General features: G+C 42.3%; 1 pseudogene; it reads right to left on the reverse strand.

Moving 5' to 3' along the window:
* Positions 1-1,478: 1,478 nt before the first annotated feature.
* Positions 1,479-4,643, reverse strand: LOC121230510 (uncharacterized; annotated as a pseudogene).
* Between the last annotated feature and the right edge of the window lie 660 nt (positions 4,644-5,303).

Here is a 5,303-nt window from a genome sequence, read left to right on the forward strand (position 1 = left end):
AAGCTCTCTTACTCAAGAACTTACCTCGGGTGTTGTCGAACGATTCCGATAGCTATTCGACCACTTTTTCCTTCCCTTTATCGGATTTAGTTCCCCTTTGCTCTTGAGCTTAATTAAACAAATAAATTGATTTAATCATTTGAGCATCGAAAAGAGGAACACAAGGCACTTAGCCCATATTTATACATTAGACATTAAAGTCACATATGTACGGAATCATGAATCAAACTCAACATTTTAGCTAATTTTTCCCCCTTGGCCGAATATGCATGTCTATTTTGGGGCCGATTTCAACACTTAATACATTCTACAAGTATGGTCACTTGTATTGACTAAACACCCTTTTGTTTCAAGTTCAAAACTTGGCTAATACACACATATACACACTAGTAAAGCATCCTCTCCCTTTCCATCAATTTAACACATGCATTGCTCATTAACATGCAAAAGTTATATTCGGCCTTAGCACACAACTTGCTAGCCGATTCTTCTCCATTTAGCAACCAATGCACATATGTGCTCACTCAAAAATGCTAAAAAGGAGGTTCAAGAATCATCAAGCCACCATCACATGCATCATTAACAAGCTTCATATTTAGCATGCAATGGCATTAACACAAACTCCACCTAGGCCGAATCTTAACTCATCCTCATGCCTCATCACCACAACATCAAACATCAACCAAGAATGATGCATCCATGGCCGAGTGTCATTTCCATCACATAGCAAGATTTAGACCATGGGCTAGGTAGAACTCAAGCTAACAACTAAAACATGCATGCATCTCATGGAACATCATCAAACATACCTTAGCCTAGCTACATGCATGGCCGAACCTCTTCAACCTTTCTTCTTCCTTCCTCCTTAAAATTTTTGGCCAAGGATGAACCAAAGGATGAGCATTTTTTTTCTTTGTTTTTTCTTTCTAGTTTCGGCTAAATGAAGATGAGAAAGGATGAACAAAAATTTTCTCCTTTCTTTTCTTTAGCTCACGGCAATGGGGGGGGAAACAACTACACACATTTTTTTTTGTATTCATCATACTCCTTTTCATTATTTTATGCCCATGCCCCTTATTTTATTTTTTTCCTACATACCTCACTAGGCCAACATGTTCCCAACATGTTTCCACCCATAGCATGGCCAACCACTAGCTCAAATTTTGGGTAATTTGACATGCAAACCCATCATTTTCACAACATGCATTAATAGACCATTTTAAATTAGCCTATCATATTTTCACCATGTCTCATATCAATCCCTATTTAATAATTTCTCATGCAATTGGCAAAATTGGAGAATGAAACTTCCACATACTCATGTACACACATAATAAGCATAGAATATGGAAATCAATTATTTTTATGACTCGGTTTTGTGGTCCCGAAACCACTTCCCGACTAGGGTCAATTTTGGGCTGTCACAACTCTCCCCCACTTAAGAAATTTTCGTCCCCGAAAATCTTACCGGTAAATAGGTTTGGGTATCGTTCTTTCATCGAGCTCTCGGTTTCCCAAGTAGCTTCCTCGATCCCGTGTTTGAGCCATAACACCTTCACTAACGGAACCCTTTTGTTTCGCAACTCCTTCACTTCACGAGCTAGGATATGCATCGGCTCTTCTTCATAACTCATATCGGCTTGAATTTCAACCTCTGATGGGCTAATTATGTGCGATGGATCAGATCGATAGCGTCGAAGCATCGAAACATGAAAGACGTCGTGAATCTTTTCAAGCTCAGGGGGCAAAATCAATCTATACGCAACCGGACCAACTCGTTCGGAGATTTCGTACGGCCCAATGAATCTCGGGCTCAACTTGCCCTTACGGCCAAACCTGAGTACCTTTTTCCAAGGCGAAACTTTAAGGAACACTTTATCTCCCACCTGATATTCAATGTCCTTTCGTTTCAAATCCGCATACGATTTTGACGATCTGTGGCTGCTTTCAGACTTTCACGGATTACCTTTACTTTCTGTTCAGCATCCTTAATCAAATCAACTCCGAAAATTTTACTTTCACCGAGCTCGGTCCAAAACAACGGTGTACGGCATTTACGACCGTACAAAGCCTCGTAAGGTGCCATCTTAATACTTGATTGAAAACTATTATTGTAAGCGAATTCAATCAAAGGTAAATACCGTTCCCATGAACCACTGAACTCGAGGATGCAACATCTCAACATATCCTCAAGTATCTGAATTATCCGCTCAGATTGACCATCGGTTTGGGGATGAAAAGCAGTGCTAAAATGCAGCTTGGTACCCAAAGCTTCTTGCAATTTCCTCCAAAATCGCGAGGTGAATCTCGGATCTCTATCCGACACGATAGAAATAGGTACCCCGTGTAATCTCACAATCTGAGAAACGTACAATTCAACTAGTCTATCCAATGAAAAATCCATACACACGGGGATAAAGTGAGCCGACTTAGTCAGTCTATCAACAACAACCCAAATCGCATCCTTCTTACTTGTTGACAATGGCAGTCCGGACACAAAGTCCATTGTGACTCGATCCCATTTCCACTCGGGTATCATGATCGGCTGAAGTAATCCTGAAGGCACTTGATGTTCCGCTTTCACTTGTTGACATATTAAACATCTCGAAACAAAGTCGGAGATGTCTCGTTTCATACCATGCCACCAAAACCAACGTTTCAAATCGTTGTACATTTTCGTACTCCCCGGGTGACTTGACATTCGGCTACAATGGGCTTCGTTCAGAATCATCGAAATGAGTTCCGAACTCCTTGGAATACACAAACGACTTCTGAACCTCAAACAATCATCATCATCAATTTGAAACTCCGATTCCTTGTTCGGAGCACACTCAGCCCGTTTTGCAACCAATTCATCATCAACTTTCTGGGCTTCACGAATTTGATGAATCAATAATGGTTTGGCTTTTAATTCAGCTATTAACACATTGTCGGGTAGAACAGACAAGTGCACATTCATCGCTCGTAAAGCAAACAATGATTTCCGGCTTAAGGCGTCCGCAACCATATTAGCCTTTCCCGGTGGTAATCAATGACAAGCTCGTAATCTTTCAACAACTCAAGCCAACGTCTTTGTCGCAGATTTAAGTCTCTTTGAGTCATCAAATTTTTGAGACTTTTGTGATCCGAAAATACATGGCACTTCTCACCAAATAAGTAATGTCGCCATATTTTTAAAGCAAATACGATGGCAGCTAGTTCAAGATCATGGGTCGGATAATTTTTCTCATGTGGCTTTAATTGTCTCGACGCATAGGCCACCACTCGAACTTCTTGCATCAATACGCAACCCAACCCAAGTAGGGATGCGTCACTATAAATGACAAACTCTTTGCCTGATTCGGGTTGCACTAAAATTGGAGCTTCAGTCAAATAAGTTTTTAGTTGATCAAAACTTTTCTGACATTTCTCCGTCCATTCGAACTTAACATCCTTTTGAAGTAGCTTCGTCATTGGTGTGGCTATCATCGAGAAACCTTTGACAAATCGTCGGTAATAACCGGCGAGTCCCAGGAAGCTCCGAACTTCGGTAATATTTCTTGGAGGCTTCCAGTTAAGTATGGCTGAAATTTTGCTCGGGTCAGCTCGAATACCCGATGCGGATACCACATGACCCAAGAAGCTAACCTCTCTTAACCAGAACTCACACTTACTGAACTTAGCATATAACTGCTTATCCCGCAAAATTTGCAACACTAGCCTCAGATGCTCAGCATGTTCGGTCTCATCTCTTGAATAGACCAAGATGTCATCAATGAACACAACTACGAACCGATCCAAATATGGTCTGAAGATCCGATTCATCAAATCCATAAATACCGCAGGGGCATTTGTGAGCCCAAACGGCATCACTAAGAACTCGTAGTGACCATATCCCGTTCTGAAAGCAGTTTTGGGTATGTCCGAATCTCGAATTCGCAACTGATAATAGCCCGATCTCAAATCTATTTTTGAGAACATTGAGGCTCCCTTCAGTTGGTCGAACAAATCATCGATACGCGGTAACGGATATTTGTTCTTTATCGTCACTTTATTCAGTTGACGATAGTCAATGCACAACCTCATGGTTCCGTCCTTCTTTTTCACGAACAATACTGGTGCACCCCAAGGTGAGAAACTTGGTCGAGCAAAACCTCTATCCGTCAATTCTTGCAACTGAGCTTTCAACTCTTTTAACTCGGTTGGTGCCATACGATACGGAGCTATCGAAATCGGCGTAGTCCCAGGTACAAGCTCAATACCAAACTCTACCTCCCGAACAGGTGGTAAACCCGGTAATCCTTCAGGAAAAACATCCGGGTATTCACAAACCACCGGCACAGATTCGGGTTTCTTGTCTAATTCTTTGTCATCCAGTACATACGCAAGGTATGCTTCGCACCCTTTTCTTACATATTTCTGGGCCAACATTGCTGATATTACAGCTGGCATCCCCTCCAAGTCCGTAGACTCAACTCGGATTACTTCGTTATTTGCGCACCTCAAATCAATAGTCTTGCTTTTGCAATTCACAACCGCATCATGCGCGGTCAACCAATCCAAACCAAGAATAACATCAAATTCATCAAACGGAAAAGCATCAAGTCCGCCGGAAAACAGGAACCTCGAATTTCTAGGGGACATTTCTTACACACTTTGTCGACAAGCACGTAAGCCAAGGGATTTGACACCCGAATTACGAACTCAGTAGACTCAATAGGTAAAGTCTTACTGGATGCTAAGGTTTCACATATGTAAGAATGAGTAGAACCGGGGTCAATCAAAGCAATTACATTAGTATCAAAAGAGTAAAAGTACCGGTAATAACATCAGGCGAAGAAGCATCCTCGCGGGCACGTATAGCATAAGCTCTAGCAGGCGCACGAGCCTCGGATCTGGTCGTAGCATCTCTAGATCCTCTCTGACACCACTAGCATTGCCCGTATTTCCAGATGGTCTACCTCGAGCAGTGGTAGCACCCGGTTTCCCACTCTGATTTTCATTCTGTTCAAACAACCTCGGGCAATCTTTAATGAAGTGGTCAACTGATCCGCACTTGTAACAGGAGCGGTCAGGGAATCTACAACTCCCCGAATGCCATTTACCGCAATATCGACATTTCGTTCTATCTCGACGTTCATTCCCAACACTGGCGACCGAAGTGCCTCGTGTACCCACAGGGGGTCGATCACGATCTCGTCTAAAAAGGCCCGAAGTGCCTCTAAACTGGCCCGCATCATCTCAAATTTCTTCGATGCCTGTTGAAGAGACTTTCCCGAAGATCTTTTACGAAACTCTCCAGTTCCCACATCAACTTTTTGTTT

This window comes from Gossypium hirsutum, chromosome A06 (assembly GCF_007990345.1).
Source record: "Gossypium hirsutum isolate 1008001.06 chromosome A06, Gossypium_hirsutum_v2.1, whole genome shotgun sequence".
Classification (NCBI taxonomy): domain Eukaryota; kingdom Viridiplantae; phylum Streptophyta; class Magnoliopsida; order Malvales; family Malvaceae; genus Gossypium; species Gossypium hirsutum.